Source organism: Hyaena hyaena, unplaced genomic scaffold (genome assembly GCF_003009895.1).
Source record: "Hyaena hyaena isolate Hyena2069 unplaced genomic scaffold, ASM300989v1 scaffold_88, whole genome shotgun sequence".
NCBI lineage: Eukaryota > Metazoa > Chordata > Mammalia > Carnivora > Hyaenidae > Hyaena > Hyaena hyaena.
The window spans coordinates 3,183,525-3,200,330 of NW_024080720.1; positions in this window are offsets into that span (position 1 = coordinate 3,183,525).

A 16,806-nucleotide genomic window follows, 5' to 3' on the forward strand; every position below is an offset into this window, starting at 1 on the left:
GGCAGGGAGCCGTCTCTGAGGTGAAGGAGCACTATTGGGGAGGCGGCGCAAAGGTCTTTCTGTGGCGGAAAAGGGAGAGATCCAGGGACTCCTTTGCCTGGCGGAGGGGTCTGTCGTAGAGGGATTGGGAGCGTCAGGGGCGTCCTCTGCAGGCGACGACTGTCGCGGGACTGCTGCCCTCGCGCAGGGCCTTGGGCGCCGGCCCCTCCCGCGGGAGCGTCTGGGCGGACCCGTCCAGGCCCCCAAGAGTGTCGCGGGAGCGCTCGTTCGGTCCCGCCATGCGGGAGCATCTGAGCGGCCCCATCCAGGGCAGGGCCCTAGGGGTGGCGCGAGGACGCCCTGTCGTCTGGGGGGTCCTACTCTGGCAAAGACTGGTGTGGCTGAACGTGAGCGGGGGGGGGAGTTGTGGGGCTGGCCCACAGTCCCCGCTCCCCCTCCCCACCCGCCACTGTGCTGCTAGAAGGAGCTGTTGACGTCTCCCAACTTGGGATGCCTGCCCGCCCGCCCATCCATCCTTCTGTTGATGAGGTGCCGGGCCGTGTTGGCATACATCAGCGGGCAAAACAAAAATCCCTGTTCTACGGGTCGGTAGCCTGTTAGAAAAGAAAGCTTAGTGACTTTTCTTTTTCAGCGGAAATCTAGTTAAAATTCGACCTACACATCCCAGCAGCGCAAAAGCTAGGAGTAGCATCTACCTCACCGGGAAGGTCAGAGAGCACCCAGTGTGTGCAAAGGGGTTGTCTTTGCACAGTTTGCTTTTATTTCTTTCTCTTTAGTAATTTTTGAGCATCTATTTTGTGCCAGACGTCATCACAGTTGGCGAGTAAAGTGTTAATCCCATAATCCACGGACTAAGGTACAATAGTAACTGCAACCCACTATGTGTCAGGCACTCAGCCTTATCTGCCGTCCGTAATCTCTGAGTGGTTCTTCCCCGTATGTGTGCTTACATTCATTCTCTAATTTTATCCACCAGCCTCTCTCTTGGCTCCTTATGTTGCTTCTGGCATGGCTTCTGCATGAAAAATCCCTAATGGCACACCCCCCAAATATTTAGGCATGTCTTCCTTTTGTACCTCTCCACCCTCTTCATGTTTTAGCTTCTCTCCATCCTAATGTGCTTGGCCTTGTATCTTGGTTCCCTCTACTTATCTAGCCCATTTAATATTTAAACAGTGATTTTGTTTCTGTTTTGACTCAGGACTTCAGTGTATTGACCTTGGGCCCAACCAGAACTTTTGTGTGTTTACCTTGGCCTCACCCTCACAACCGCCTCCTACACTCAGCCTCAGTCCCTGCAACCCTAGGCGGCCACCCTCAGCTGCTTGAAAGGTTTCATTTCTTAGAAGGCAGTGCATGAAAGGTTTCATTTCTTAGAAACTGCTCTCCTGAAGCATCTTGCTTCTCAAGAAAGTGATCATCTGTAGACGTCTCAACTTCCTATTCCGTCACACGGACTTTCACGAGATAAAATCTCATGTGCGTGGGAGAGTTACAGCCTAACCTCCTCAAAGCTCCTCTTGGAGCAGAGGGTACTGGGGCTTATTGTTCATGTCTCTTACATGTAGGATCCTAAGATCTTTAGGAGTATTTTTTTTTTTTTTGGTAGCCTCTCAGTACCACACATGAATATTTTTAATGGAAAATTTCAAAGATAAAAAAGTAGAATGAATTCTCACGTTCTCACCCTTCAGTTTTAACAATAAGCCACTGTCTTTGAATGATCCCCAGAGAAACATTCACACCAGTCTATATGATATCACAGCTGTCCTACAAGCAGACTTAGAGTGACCTCCTAAGTGCATTCCACTGTCCATGGTGCTGATCCACCAGCCCTTTGGCCAGCAGCCACACAAGCTATGCCTTGCTTTTTGGTCAATGGGGTTTAATGTAGTGTTACCATAAAAGTAAACATTAGCTATACGTGACATAGTTCCAAGAAGTGCTATCTATGCCTGTGCTAAGTTAAAAAAAAGCTAAGCCACAGAATATCCTAGTAATGCTAGTTACCTCTCATTTCTTTTATGCCCTGCAAATTTAATTCATTTCTTTAAAAATTGAAAAATGGGCATGAAGAGGTTGGGTATGTATATTGGTGTGCCTATTTTGGACACAACATTTTCAAATATGGTTTATTAACCAAGCCATAACTAGTAGAAGTAGTTTTCCTTTTTACAAATTAAATATCACCTGTCCCGCTGGTTCATTAATGACGGTCAGACAGCTGACAGAATAACAGTTGTTAAAATGTTCCAGTGCCTTTCACTCCACTGAGCAGCACAATAATGAAAAATTCTCAACTATATATGTATTTATGGTAGTCAACATTTTTTCTGTATATTTCCCTATGAGGCACCATGCTAGGCACTAGTGGGAGAAGTAGAAGACATAATCCTTTTACTCAAAGTATTAAGAGTAAAATGGGGAAAAGTAGTCCTAGGATTGTCATATGTTAGAATAAATGTGGTAGAGGTATGTATGAAGGCCTGTGAAACTACAGAGTAATAGCCTCTGTGGTTACCAGGAAAAGCTTCAGAGAGGGACTCTGGAAGGATGTTTAGTGGGAGGAGAAAGAAAGGCATTCCAAAGAGAGATGACATAAACATGAGTGGTATTTGCATGTAATAGTATAAAGCTGAGTGTGCTGTGAACTTACTATAGGGGAAGGAAGTGGTGGAAGATAAAGTTGTACAGACAGGTTGGAAGGAATTTGGACTTTATGATGAAGACAATGTAAAGTGTGTCCACTGCTGCAAGACACTGAGGGCATCTCTCTGTTTTTAGGAAAAGGAATTCTCTCTCAAAAAGACTCCTGGAAACTGTGTGCTAACAGAATACTCAGCATACCAAGATTTGAGGAAGATGGTTTCTAGGGCCTATTTTTCTATTCATCTCCCCCTCCATTAAACGTATATCTAGAAGTTAATTCTGTTTCAGGTAAAGTATTGAACACTGAAGACACAGTGGTGAAGGACAGACGTTATTCCTGCTGTTAAGGAGCTTACATTCTAGTGGAGACTGGAGAAGAAGACCAAGAATATACAAGTCTATATATAAACTGGATAATTTCAGGTTGTTGTAAATACTAGAAGGAAAAGAAATAGGAAGATAGAACAGACACTAACTGGGCAAGAGTTTCTTTAGAAAGTCTGATCAGGGAAAAGGTTCTCTGCGGATTGATATTTGAAATGGAATCTCAAAGATGAGGAGGATCCACATATGTGCAGAGTCTATGGAAGAGCATTCCTGGAAACGGGACTAGCAAGTTATTGAAGGGCGTTGGGGTGAGAAATTGTGTGAAGTGTTCTACAAACCTAAAGGAGACCAGCATGTTCAGAGCATAATGAGCAAGAGGAGAGATGGGAGCATAATGAGCAAGAGGAGAGATGGGTCGAGAGTAAAGATAAAGGCAGGCAGGGGCAAGGCCATGCTGAAAGAGCTTGTTAGCCATAATAAGCACCGTAATTGATTCTAAAAGTTGGCATTTAAGGATTTAAAGCTACTGAGTATCATGATGAGATGTACACTTTCTCAAAATCACACTGATGTTGAAAGGTGGACCGGAGGTGGGTAAGAGTAAAGAAGAGTGGTATGATATGGGCCTACAGATTTAGTTCTGGCAAAAGGTTGGTAATGGCTTGGACTTGGGTGTGATGATAGAGGTGGAGAGAAATGAATGTGTCCTATATATTTTGAATACAGAACTGTTAGGACTTGTCATACCTTGGTTGTGGAGCATAAGAGAAAGGGAGGGATTCTTAGTTTTTTTATTTGAGTAACTTATTTGATGGCACTGTAGTTTTTGATATGGGGAGACCTCATAGGGTCCTGTTTGTTGGAGTGGAGTAATGGTGAATATTATTTTTTTAATATACTTTATTTCTAGGAGAGAGAGAGAGACAGCATGAGCAGGGGAGTGTCAGAGAGAGAGGGAGACACAGACTCCGAAACAGGCTCCAGGCTCTGAGCTGGCAGTCAGCACAGAGCTCGACCCGGGGCTCGAACCCACGAACCGCGAGATCATGACCTAAGCGAAAGTCGGACACTCAACCAACTAAGCCACCCAGGCGCCCCATTGGTGAATATTATTAATACTGTTATTGATGCTATAATTTTGAGATCTCTATTAGATATGTGAGGTTCAAATGGACAATGGCTATGTCTCAAGGGAGATCAGAGGTGGAGATATAAATCTGGAAGTTATCAGCATATACTTAAAGCCATCAGATTTGATGAAAACATATAGGGAAAGAACACAGTAAGGGAAGAGAAGGAAGAACCATGTCCATGGTTAAGTAGATAGTAGAGGAGGGGAATTATTGTAGATTGAACTGTGTGTCCTTGCCCCAATTGATATATTGAAATCTTTTTATTTTTTATTTATTTATTTTTTTATTTATTTCTAGGAGAGAGAGAGAGAGAGACAGCGTGAGCAGGGGAGGGTCAGAGAGAGAAGGAGTCACAGACTCTGAAACAGGCTCCAGGCTCTGAGCTGGCCGTCAGCACAGAGCCCGACGCGGGGCCCGAACCCACGAACCGCGAGATCATGACCCAAGCGAAAGTCGGACGCCCAACCGACTAAGCCACCCAGGCGCCCCTGATATATTTGAAATCTTAACCCCCAGTACCTCAGAATGTGACCTTATTTGGAAATATGATCATTGCAGATAAGTTAAGATGAGACCATACTGGAGTAGGACATCTAATTCAATATGATTGGTGTCCTTATAAAAAAAGGAAATTCCATGTGAAGACTGGACTTAGACTCCCACAAACCAAAGAACTACTGGAAGCGATGAGAGATCCTTCTCTAGAGCCTTCAGAGGGACCCCAGCACTGCTGGCAGCTTGCTTTCAGGCTTCTGGCCTCCAGAGTTCTGGAATGATAAAATTCTGTTAAGCCACTCAGTTTGTGGTGTTTTGTTATGGTGGCCCTAGAAAACACATAAAAGACTAACTAGAAGTAACAAGAAGTAAAAGGAAGACCACCAAAATGTTGTGTCATGGCGGCCAAGGGAAGCATGTGTTGCAGGGAGAAGGGTGTGGCCATTTTAATTAAAGACTGTTGAGAGATTAAATAAGAAGAGGAGAGAGAAAGGACCAATAGATTAGATTTTGCAGTATATTTGGGGATTCTTGTTCCTCCTATTTCTCGTATTTGAGATATTCCGTATCTACCTCTTGATGATGACTTTGGTTATATTCAGCTGCTGGAAGGTAATGGGTGTGCCATCAGATAGAGTGAACTGGTAGCTTTTCTTCTGGTTAGAAATTTTCCTGTCTCTCGCAAGATGCTGTGGCAGTATCCTGAGCCTTCCTCCTTTGTTCCCATAGCCACTGCTTTATTCTGCAGGAAAAGGTGCTTGCTGCCTACTCCCCTGTGGCATAAGGTGGCATAAGAATATCAGTAGCTGAGTTGACCATCCAGTTCCTCTGAACTCAGTTTTCCAATTACTCTACCATTCTATCCACTGCTTGCTATTCTGAATGTGGACCTCCCCCAGGACCACTCCCCTTCACAGCCAATCCCCTTCTGCACCTGTTTTCGGCTCTTCTTTTCTGTTCAGAATTTATGATCCACTGTGTAACTGTTCTCAATATGCATCACCATTATATATTTATTTAACAACATCTTTTCTTGGGCCGTTTCCAAGAATTTGGACTAGGAGTGGAAATAGGCTCTGGCATATGGTCTGACATGATGTCAGTCCTCTGATATATTCCTTTTGTTGTGGACTAATATTGATTCCATCATCATGCCATGTTTGTGCTCATGGAGCACAAATATCTTTTGGCTTCCAGGGTCTCAGAGGTCACTGGCAAAGCTCCTTAGACATTTCTTCTGAACTACGCTCTCTGAATCAATACCGCCAGTGGTAGTTTCCAATAAATGTAGCCTTTATTTATTGAGTTAACAAATAATTTATTTACTGCATATGTATCACAGTTGGTGGTATAGAGAAATATAATGTGTGGTCTCTATTCTCAATGAGTGTCCTTGGGAAAAATAGGCATTCACACAAAGGATGCTAAAAAATAATTCATGAATTAAGCAACATGAAGACTTCATTGGCCAGGGCTAGACATCTAGCTTACATTGTATTAAAAAAAAAGTGTATCCCTTGTATTCTGGTGTTTAGAGCAGTGCCCGGTACACAGTAGGCCTTCTATAAATATTTGTTGAATGAGTGAATGAAGGGAATTTACTGTCTCACATAATTGAAATGTCCAGGAGATGTCTAGGTTTAGGTATAGCTGTATCCAGGGATCCAGATCCTTAGGCATCCGATTCTCTCCTTTTTTTCAGCTCTGCTTTTTTCTGAATTGGCCTAATTTTGAGGAAGTTTCTCTCCGTTCTATGGTGTCTGCTGGTCTTTTGAAAGAGAGAGTCTTCCCTTCCCCCCTTTCAGTAGTTTCAGCAAAATTCCTGGTGCTGAAACTCATAGCATCAGTTTGGATCATGTGCCCATCCCCGAACCAATCACTGTGACCAAGGGATGGAATACTTGATTGGTCAGACCTAGTCACATGGGCACCCCTGGAACTGAGCCTTTTGAGCCACATGAACCAAGAGTTTGGGAGGTCTTTTTATTTCCCAAAGAAAAACTGGGTAGGTGCTATTACCAGCAGAAGGAATGAAAGGATGCTGTACAGGTAAAACTAATGGGTGTTTGTTGTTCTGCAAGGTCTTCGTATAAGAGATGTCATAAGGCAATATATAATTCCACATGATTGTATCAGGAAATGAGGATCAGTTCAGAGGGTTTGGAAGTGGTCAAAGCCAACCTCACAGAAGAGACTGAAATTCATTCATGCTTGAGAAGCAAGCAGGAATTGACTTGATAAGGAAAAGGAATTCTAGAGGTGAGTGGGAATAAAGTATACATCGTGACCCAGAGTAACTTGAGTGGGTAACTGGTAAAAGAGGGAGATTGGGAATGCCAGAATGTGACGATAACCTTGACAAGATGACTGTGGGCTACCATAGCTGCAGCCACACTTTAGGCAAACAGTGCTTGAGCCAGCCTGTAGTCCACTCTCCACCCTCATCTCTGATAACTGGGTAATAACCCTTCTGGCTTCTAACTAGCCTTTGCCTGTGGAGTTCTGGGAACACTTGTTATTGACCCCAGAGCCTGCTTGTGATGCTGCTTCCCAGTTGTCAGCAAAGACTGATGTCCACTTAAGCCCTCCTGTGATCAACCCAGCTCACCCTTGTAATTGACTGTGCAAGTCTTTTCAGCCTAGGGCAAGAAAAGTACACTTTTTCTTATTTTCAGAGTAAGCCAATGGCAGGCTTGTTCCAACACTGTCAAACAGAAGAAAAACCCTTTGCATCGGAATCAAGTGCGGCAAAAGCAAGTAGCAGTTTGTGAACAAATCAAAGCTCCTTGGGTGCAAGCTGCACCCCTCTTGGGTACCCCCACTTTGCCCCTGTGAATCTGTAGAGAGACTCAACACTTGTCCTGGGTTAAGGACCCAGGACATCATGTACATGTAAACAAGGGGATTCACCCAATCAATCATGTACATGTAAACAAAAGGATTCCCTGAAGGAAGGGAGTCTGGCTTGCTGTTTGTATAAAGTTCATATACATTCAGTATTTATTATGAGCCAGATTCAGTTTTAAATAGTTTATGGATATTAACTAATTTCCCTCTCATGCCAACCCTGAGAGGTAGATGCCGTTATTTTATTCACCAACAAGGAAACTGAGGCTCAGAGAAGTTAAGTAACATGCCCAAGGTGACCTACCTACAGAGCATAGGAGCCTAGATTCAAATCCAGGTGATCTGAATCCAGAGTCTGTGCTCTTCACCATCACTTTGTGCTGCCTCGAATTCTGTTCCTTTAGCTCACAGTGACTGGAAAGGCGAATAAGCTCTGTACATTATAGAAAGGACTTTGATGCTCCTCATAGCCAATCAGGAAGAGATTCAGAGTCCAGAAGCAGCTACCAACATTTCCTTTCTGTTTTATGTGCATTACGGGCTAAGCTTGCCTTTCACGGACACCAGCAAGCCCCCTTGATCTTGATCTCCATCCCTTCATCCTTTTCCAACAAGAGCCACCAGCCTTCTTGTGCACTTGATTCTCTCATCTGTCCTGATAAGACCCATTTGCCCTGAATTCTCACATGCTTTAGAGCAAGGTACCTAAAGACATCAAACCCTTATGGCTAATATTGATCGACTCTGCCAGGGTAGCGGATGCATTATCACACTAAAGGACTCTCTTCACAGCAGGGGAGAAATTGAGAAGGATGGACAGTGTAAATGAAGGGGCAGAGGATCCCATTTTGCCCCAGGAGTGAATAGAGCAGGATAAAAAAGCTAAGTGATTAGGTAGACTGATGGGTCCTATATTTTCAAGACCAGGACCACTGGTATGGATATTATGAGAATTTCTTGTAGGAAATGCCGTAAGCCCTCAGAGAGGCTTAGAAACTAAAAATGACAAATGGTTACCTTGTCCAGATATATCTGGGTTTGGGTCTATGAACCGCCTACTCTACCTTCTTGACCTAGTTCTGAAATGTAGACAATTGATGTGAGCATGTGGAGGAAGGGCTGGCCAACTCCTCTCTCTGAGTTGAGCCGACTTCTCTCTCTCTCATTTCTCAGTACATCTGCCTCTATGGAAGATTGAGTACCAATCCCAGAACTCAGATTCTGACCTCAGAGCCCTGATTTTTCCTCTTACAAACACTGTCAGGTGGGGCCGGCTGTCCTTCAAACTGTCTTGTGTGGTTTTGAGGCCAGATGTCCAGCTGTGTCTTCATATATGTGGCTGGTCATGTGCATATCGCTGTCGTTTGAGCAAGGTCTAAGTGAGTATGCACTTGTTGATCTGAGAATGGGTGAGCAGGTCATTTTCCAAGTGAGATGCTATCCATACCAGTTCTCTGCAGTCACTGGGAAGAGAAGATCTATGTGTGGAGCTGTTGATTGGTCTACTAGCTTGCCATAAAAATAGAGTCTGCTTGAGAAAGTGGTCCACACAGGAAAGCAGGGCTTCAAAATGGAGAGGGTGTCATAGGGTTCTGAAGTCATTATTTGAGTGTCCAGATCCACCAGCACCTGAAGGCAGAGCCCCTGGTCTTAATTTTTTTGAGCCAATGCATTTCTTGCTTTGCTTAAGCTACTTTGAATTAAATTTCTGTCACTAACAACACGAACAATTCTGACAAGTATGCAAAGTAGGTAATTTACAGGCTACCTCCGGTGACTTAGTCATCATCTCCATTTGACAGATGAGGAAATGGCAATTTGAAGGTTCAGGTAATTTGTGCAGATCTTACAGGTAGTCGGTGGAAGACCCACGAGTTGGTACAAGGCTGATCTCGAAACTAATGAAGACATGTTCTTTACCAAAAACCTTGGAAAATGTTCTCTGTTTTGGTTTTTCCAAGGAGCACAAGCACACAGTGATTCAAAGTCTCCTTTGGAGATGCCCCGTTCCTGCTTGCTCCGTTCCAGAACTGACTCAGTGAGTTGTCAGGCTGACTCGAATTGTTGTTTATACAGTCTGTGAACTTGCAGTTTATGGTATTTTGTAATTTTGTTTTCCCTGCCGTTTCACTAATGCAGCTTTGTGAGCAAACATTGCCTGTGATTTAAATTCACCATAGTAATGAAACGTGCGTGCGTGCGCACGTACATACACACACACACACACACACAGGCACACACGCTTCCTCAGAACAGGCCACAGCTTTCTGATTAATCACATGTGTAAAGTACAGTGTTTACAGGAAATCGGCAGGTGGCAATTAGCATCTTGGAAATTATCTGGGAAACACAACTGGAGCCGCCACTTCAGGAGGGAAACATGGCAGTAATCAGCAAAGTGACAAATCCCCTCGGAGCTGGGAATGAGTGGGGCTGGGCATGGGGGGCTGCCAGGCACGCAGCAGCTGGTGGGGGCAGCCTGGTGTGGATCGCAGGCTGCTTGCCAGCCTCTTTCTTTTCCTCCCAACACCAAAGAAGCAGTCTTTGGGTTGAAATAGTTGAAATGAAATAGCTGCCTGAAAGGCAGACTGTCTTAGAACAGCCTTTAGAAAACACTCATTAACGACAACAACAAAACCACTCAGACTTGGGTCTGGGAACAAGTGGGCACTGGCCCTCCTTGTCTGGTTGTTAAAACATGGAGCTATGGGGGCACCTGGGTGGCTCAGCCGGTGAAGTGCCTGACTCTTGATTTTAGCTCAGGTCATGAGTTTGAGCCCCGTGTTGGGGTCCATGGTGAGCCTGGAGCCTGCTTCAGATTCTGTGTCTCTGTCTCTCTCTGCTCATGCTCATGCTCTGTCTCTCTCAAAAAACAAATAAACATTAAAAAAAATAATGTAAATAGCCATTTGCATTCTTTGGTGAGTCCTTCTTACTTAGCAATAGGTCTATCTTTAGGAAGATTTCTCCATGTCTGTAGATAAAAGTCTTCTGTGTTATTTTAATGATTCCATCTAACCTATGAAGAGTGGGTGCACCATAAGTTACTTAACTGCTCCCCCATACTAGTGGGCATTTTAGAGAGTTTCCAAATTTTCACTCTTCCAAATAATTCTGCCACAGACACTTTTGCACGTGCGTCTTTGTGCATGAGGGTAGGAGAGGAGAGGTGGGTGAGGTGTGGGGTGGGGTAGGGGGGTGAGTTTTCTTCAGATTATACCTACCATTGAGAGCGCTCTGTCAAAGGTCGTTGCGTGTAAAATGATGTTAAATTTTGCCTAATTGCTCTCCAAAAAACTGCCAATTAGCATTCTTAATGATGAATAAGCCTGCCTGCTTTGTATCTCTTTTGTCTCCCACACTTTTTTAAAGGAGGTATGTATTTTTGTTTCGGAGTGTATGGCCCAGAACCGGTTAGCAGGACTTAAAAACAAAGAGTCTCTGTCTCTTAGATTTCCCTAATGATGGTGAGCACCTTTTCATGGACATACTGGCCCTTGAAGTTTCTGTTCAAGTATTTCATGTATTAAAAAAGTGGGGGCTTTGTGTCTTTTGCATTTTAGTGCATGGTCCGTTTCAAGTACCTTTTTGTGTATGCAGGGAGGCCCAGGTAGAGGTTCTTTTATAGTTTTTTCCTACATGGATATTCAGTTCTCCCAGCATCATTTGTTAAAAAAAAAAAAAAAAATTCTCTTTCTTTTGCATTGACGTGGCACCTTTGCTGAAAATGAGTGGATTGAATATGTATAAGTCTTCCTGGACTCTCTTAGACTCTATCCTGTTCCATTGATTAGCATATCCCTACTTTGAGTCTTTGTCTTTTAACTGGAGATTACTGATGGAGTTTGTTGACTCCCTTCTATTGTCCTAATTTTTAAGGCAGGCCCAGTCTTTCTGGGTAACAGCAAGGGAAAAGAAAAGCAAGCAAGGGAACTGTCTGAGTGCTAGGAAGCCAATTCGCAAACCCATCAGACACTGAGCCCTGAGTTTTACTTGTGCTGGTGTTGCCTGCCGCTCATCAGTGGCTTTCGGGTAGTAGAATCAGGCGACCTGGCTTTACCAACATTTTCTGCCTGGGTCATGACCACAGGCTAGGGCTTCGGCCACAGGGGCCAAGAATTTCCTGAGCATCCAGTTCCCTAAATTTACATCCCAAGCCCATCTGCTATTCCTATCCTTTGCTAGTGGCTCAAAAACCTCCAGACTGTGCCCCAGACCTTCTGCCAAAGCGGAACCTGCTAGACCCATATGCAGGTCCCCCTACCTTCCTGTTTATTGTGGCCACTTCATGTGCACGTGACTTCTCTAACTGTAATATCGTTATCAAGAAGAGGAGACCCTCTGTGTCGGTTTGCGAGGGCTGCCCTAACAAACTACCATAGGTTGGGGGGTTTAAGCCACAGAAATTTCAAGGTTCTGGCAGAATTGGTTTCTTCTGGGGCCTGTTTTCTTGACTTGGGGAGGGCCATCTTCTCCCTGCGTCTTCACACAGTCTTCCCTTTTCTTAGAAGGACACACCAGTCAAATTGGATTAGGGCTACCTTAATGACCCCATTTTAACTTCTTTACCCCTTCAAAGATTCCATCTCCAAATACAGCCACATTCTGAGGTCATGGGGGTTCGAACTTGAACATTTAGTTTGCAAGGGCACACAATTCAGCCCATGACACTCTCTATTGGAATGGTCAGATGTGGGCTGGCCCCATTCAGTCGCTGCTGGACTCAGCTATGATTTTTGGCTCAACTCACTATGATTTTGGCTCACCTCACTCCTGTAGCCCTAAGAATATACAGCCTTCTTTTCTCTCTTTTCCTAAGGGCTGTCCTGAATTCCCAACTCAACCTGATTGCTATTAACATGACATACATAATATATACAAACTCTTTGTAAATGTATTTCTTACATTAATATATTTCTCTTCTTTAATGCAATAGATTTTAGCTTTTGATCAACTTGCCTTTTAAGAGTTTTGCTTCCTTCCCCCCCATCATATTTTTTATTTTCTGTTTATTGTAATTCCTTGTTCTTTTGCCCCTCCCCCCCCCACCCCCTCTTCTCCTGAATATTGTTGCATTGATTGAGTTTCTTTGGCTCATTTTTTCCATATTGGGTTTTGGAAATTATAGATCTTATTCTGTTTTTCAGTGGTTGCCCTAATATTTTAACACATTAAAAAATCATTACTAAATTAGAACACAAATATGAAAAAAAAAAAAAGCAGAGCAATATGGAAAGGCATACCATGGAAAATGAAAGTCTTTCAATTCCAGACTTCCACCTCTCATGCTGCTCCCGAAAATAATCTATTTTTTAACCATTTCCCTTTTTAAGTATTCTGGTTGTTGCTTCCTTAACTTAAATAATATTTTTATACTTCTACTTTTTAAAATTTATCTTGTATAAGCAGTATTTACTGGTGCTCAATTTTGAAAGGTAAGGAATGATCTTATTTAAAATCCCATGGCCAGACTTAACTAGCTACCTTTTTATTTGTAGTTCTTCTAGACATCAATCCTATAAAGTAAATACGATCTTTAAAATTTAATTTCTTGTTCTGTTATCTTTAGACAGTATCTCTTGGTACTATCAAAACTGTGGAAATTAGTACTCTACAATTTTTTACCTCCATTTGCCTCCCAGCCTCTGTACATCGCCAGGTTGATAACATTTACATTTTGCTAATAGGTTTAGCACAGAAATTGAAAATGAATAAACACCATGTACAGTGTTATGATGATACAAGTGTTTTTCATTGCAGAGCCAACTAATATGATAGGACTTATAGAAGAGAAAACATGATCTTGTTTTGTAAAACCTGTGTGTCCAAAGGTTAGTATTCTAAGATATTGAGGTGAAATGGACCGCCTTTTCTTAGAATCCATAGAATCAATTCCACAGAATCACTTCATGTTTTAGTTGGCTTCATATTTGATCCTAACTTCCTTATATAGCTTTTTTCTTTTGGTCCTAGAATTTCTAATTTCCTCCCCCAGCACCCCCTGTCCCCCAACCTAAGAAGCATGTCTTTCTGATTTCCCTAAGATTGATTGTATTTCTTTTTTTTAACTTTTAAAATTTATTTTAATTAAAAAAAATTTTTTAAAGATAGCATGAGTGGGAGAGGGCCAGAGGGAAAGAGAAAGAATCCCAAGCAGGCTTCACACTCAGCATGGAGCCCAAAGTGGGGCTCAATCCTGCAACCCTGGGATCATGACCTGAGCTGAAATTGAGGGTCAGGCGCCCAACGAACTGAGCCACCACAGCGCCCCTGATCATGTTCCCAACTGAGATTTCTAACTCCACCTTCTTTATGTTTAAAGACATCCGCCTAGGGGCACCTGGGTGGCTTAGTCGGTTAAGCGTCCGACTTTCGCTTAGGTCATGATCTCGCGGTTCGTGGGTTCGAGCCCTGCGTCGGCCTCTGTGCTGACTGCCAGCTCAGAGCCTGGAGCCTGTTTCAGTCTGTGACTCCCTCTCTCTCTGACCCTCCCCTGCTCACGCTGTCTCTCTCTCTCTCTCCTAGAAATAAATTAAAAAAAAAAAAAAACTAAAAAAAAAAATAAAGACATCCGCCTTAGGACTCCCAGCTCAGATAGAAATGAGCTATCTGATGGGCTACACAGGTGGCCAGTGGTCTCCCTTTCTTGTACTGTTTCTTAGGTTAGTTCCATTTTATCTTGGAGTCTTTTTTTTTAAGAATGAAGGCATGGGAGGTCAATTTTCTGACTTCTTAAATGTCTGAAAAAATAACTTTATTACATTACATACATTTATATTTTTTCACCTGGGGGGACATTTGCTCACATTATTTCTTTTCTTATTTTATCCTCTCTGTTCTCTCTGTTCCTTTCTTTTCAAACTACTGATAGACCAATGGTGGAACCTCTGTATTTATTCTCTATTTCTCTGAACTGTGTATACCTCACACTTTTGATCTTTCAGTCCTTTTATGATCCATTCTGGAAGTCTCTTAGCTCGATTTATGCGATCATAAATTTGGACTTCATGATGCTATGCTATCCTTAGGTTGAGATGTCTTAAATGATAGCAAATATGGTTTTTAAAATTTCTTTTTTAAAAAAAGATTATTTATTTACTTATTTTTAAGTAATCTCTACACCCAACGTGGGGCTCAAACTCACAACCCTGAGATTAACAGTTGCATGCTCTTCCATCTGAGAGAGCCAGGGGCCCCAGTTTTTAAAATTTCTAAGTCATTAAATTACTTATTTTTTTCCTAATATAATTTTTTTAATGTATGTGACTTCTTACTGAATATTTCTGAAATTATCAAGTATATAATTTTGACTTTTTCTTTTGTTTCTTCAACTAATTAAAAAAAAATTTTTCCCCTCTTACATGAAGTTGGTGTTTTCCTTTCATGCACTGGTTTTCTTCATAGGTTAGACTAGAGCTTCAAGTCTAGATTCCACATAATTTTCCCTCAGAACTTCATGGACATTATTTTTCTGCCTTCTGATATTCAATGTTAAAAAGTCTGATGATGTAATTATTTTTTTCCTCGGTGGGTAACTGGTTTTATGTTTTTTATTTCTTGGAATTTCTTAGAGCTTCTAAATTTTTTTTTTGTCAGCTGAAAGATAAGCACACCATCAGGAATCACCAGCTATTTGGGAAATAATATTAAAACGTTGATAACTATTTGAGTAAACTGAAAAACACAAGGAAATGGGAAAATAAGAAATATGGAAAGGAAAGACTTTAAGCAAAACACATGTTTTAATAGTTATTAGACAAGAAATCACATTCAGAACACATTTTTGCAGGGGTGCCTGGGTGGCTCAGTAGGTTAAGGTCATGATCTCACAGCTCATGGGTTTGAGCCCTGAGTTGGGATCTATGCTAACAGCTCAGAGCCTGGAGCCTGCCTCAGATTCTGTCTCTCTCTGCCCACCTCTGTTCACACTCTGTCTCTCTCTCTCTCTCAAATATAAATAAACATTTTTTAAAAATTAAAACTTAAAAAGAGCACACTGCTATAAAAAATTCAAGATGCATTAAATCATTGAAAGGACACCATTGCAAATATAATCTGTGATGGTTTGTTCCAGCATGCAGCGTAAAAAGATAACAAAAAAGAAAGAAAAGAAATGATGAGAGAAAAGTTAGGAAGTAGGAAGGAGAAATCCAGAAGCCCCTGGAAGACAATGCAATCAGCACATGCAAATTTGTGAGGCAAAATAATTTTGAACTGAGAATTTTATGTTCCAGTAAACCAACATTCAAATGTCAGGTTCTCTTCCTGCTTGAACGGGAATGAGAGTTCTCATCGGTGAACTTGGGGTTTCTTGCCAGTTTGCTAGGAAGATCTGTTTTTATGCCTGTGGGATCCTTCTTCAGGCTCTTCTTTTCTCTCCTTTTTCTCTTTCTTAAGTCAAAAAGACCAACCCATAGTCTTTTTATGTCTCAGAAATAGAACTCAAAATGTCTGGCTTCTAAAAGATGAACAATCCTGAAACTATACTATGTGTATCTTAATAGAGAAATGTGTTGTGGATAATAAGAGAGAAATTTCTCACTGCTAGAAAAAGGGAGAGTGGGGAAAAAAGGAAAGGCTAGAATAAACTGGTGGTGTTGGATTGGAACTGGATCCAGCAGTGTGGATTCATGGTTTTAACTATTGGTAGATAAACTCCAGAAATGGAAGTATAGTGTACCTGTCCACCTGTCTATCTCTCGATCTATCTCTAAGGTGGGCTGGAAGCAATAAATAACACCCCACTAACTAACAATGAACATACCTAGTACCCATGTCGTGGTGTGTAAATACCCTTCTCCAATAAAAGGAATCAAAGCTTCTAAGAGAAATGGCTGATTCCAGGCCAAGGTCAAGGAAACTATAGTATGTTTTTTTTTTTTAAGTTTATTTATTTATTTTGAGAAAGAGATAGTACAAGTGGAGGAGGGATATAGAGAGGGAGATGGGGAGAGAGAATTCCAAGCAGACTCCTCACTACCAGCCCAGAGCCTGATGTGGGGCTCGAACCCACGAAGCTGTGAGATCATGACCTGAGCTGAAAGCAAGAGTCGGATACTTAACCCACTGAGCCACCCAGGCACCCCAAAAGTACAATATGTTATACCAGAAAACAAGGAAGTAACTCAAATCATGGGGACATGTCAAAAAGACTCAAGAACCAGTTTTAAGGGGCCCCCACTGGCCAAACCTGGGACAGTTTGAACAACAAAATAAATAGTAAATAAATAGGAATGATAATGACCTATAGAATTACATAAGAATCTATGAGCCCATATAGATTTAAGTACACATGTGGATAAATAAATAAGTGGAGAGGAGAGAAACCTTTTGCTCACAGTTGAATTCCAAGTAG